This window comes from Musca vetustissima, unplaced genomic scaffold (assembly GCF_032173495.1).
Source record: "Musca vetustissima isolate MV318-11 ecotype Yass unplaced genomic scaffold, APGP_CSIRO_Mvet_v1 utg19442, whole genome shotgun sequence".
In the NCBI taxonomy this organism is placed as follows: domain Eukaryota; kingdom Metazoa; phylum Arthropoda; class Insecta; order Diptera; family Muscidae; genus Musca; species Musca vetustissima.
The window spans coordinates 158,286-160,122 of NW_026875665.1; positions in this window are offsets into that span (position 1 = coordinate 158,286).

Here is a 1,837-nt window from a genome sequence, read left to right on the forward strand (position 1 = left end):
GTAATGAATAAGGTCTAGAATGATGTGTGCAATGTTTCATGGAAATCGGTTCAGATTTAGATATAGCTTCCATATATATTATCGTCCGATTTTATGTAAATGGTGCACCAAAGTCCCTATATATCTTTCGATTTGCACGAAATTTGACACAGAGTAATTAATTAGGTCTAGAATGATGTGTGCAATGTTTCGTGAAAATCGGTTCAGATTTAGATATAGCTTCCATATATATTTTCGTCCGATTTAAGGAAAATGGTGTACCAAAGCCCCCATATATCTTTCGATTGGTACGAAATTTGGCACAGCGTAATGAATTAGATCTAGAATGATGTGTGTCAAGTTTCGTGAAGATCGGTTCAGATTTGGATATAGCTGCCATATATATTTTCGTCCGATTTAAGGTAAATGGTGTACCAAAGTCCCTATATATCTTTGGATTTGGTACAGCCTAATGAATTAAGTCTAGAATGATGTGTGCAAAGTTTCGTGAAAATCGGTTCAGATTTGGATATAGCTCCCAAATATATTTTCGTCCGATTTAAGGTAAATGGTGTACCAAAGTCCAATTTAGCACAGCGTAATGAATTAGGTCTAAAATGATGTGTGTTAAATTTTGTGAAAATCGGTTGACATTTAGATATAGCTCCCTTATATATTTTCGTCCGATTTTAGGTAAACAGTGCACCAAAGTTCCTTTATATGCTTCGATTTGGACAAAATTTGGCTTAGCGCACTAAATTGAGTCTAGAATGATGAGTGGTCAGTTTCGGGAAAATCTTTCGAGATTTCGATATAGCTCCCATATATATGTTCGTCCGATTTTATGTAAATGGTGCACCAAGGTCCCAATATATATCCTTCGATTTACACAAAATTTGACATAGCGTACTGAATTTCGTGGATATCGGTTCAGATTTAGATATAGCTCCCATTTATATTTTCGCCCGATTTACGGTAAATAGTGCACCAAAGTCCGTTTGTATCCTTCGATTTGCACGAAATTTCGCATAGCGTGCTGAATTAAGTCTAGAACGATGTGTGTTAAATTTCGTGAAAATCGGTTGAGATTTAGATATAGCTCTCATCTATATTTTCGTCCGATTTTAGGTAAAAAGTGCACCAAAGTCTTTTTATATCCTTCGAATTGCAAAAAATTTGGCATAGCGTCTAGAATGATGAGTGGTGAGTTTCGGGAAAATCGGTTTAGATTTGGACATATCTCCCATATATATTTTCGCCCGATTGTATGTAAATGGTGCACCAAGTTCTCTATATATATATATATATCCTTCGATTTGCACAAAAATTGGCATAGCGTACTAAATTAAGTCTAGAGAGATGTGTGTTAATTTTCGTGAAAATCGGTTCAGATTTAGATATAGCTCCACATATAGATTATATTTTTAACAACTCTCAATCTGCTCGAATGAAATTAAAGTTAGGATAGGTTGGAGAAAGAGGAAACATAGACATGTAATTGTTAGAATACATATGTGCAATATATGCAAAGTGGTGAAGGGTATCATATAGTCGGCCCAGTCCGACTTTACTACTTTCCTTACTGGTTTTAATTGATTTCAGGATGGTATGTGTATGGGGTTTTTTCAATTGGTTCAAATTTTTATCTAGATAGCACATTTAATTTCGCTCGATTTCATCTCAATGGTCCTCGACCATTTGATCTACAGGCTATTGTAGATATTAACATGTCTTGCATGTACCCAAAGTGGTGAAGGGTATCATATAATCGGTCCCGTCCGACTTTTGAACTTTCCTTACTGGTTTTTTCATAGCATAGATTTTTTAAAGATTTTTTTCCAACTACCACATGGAGGCG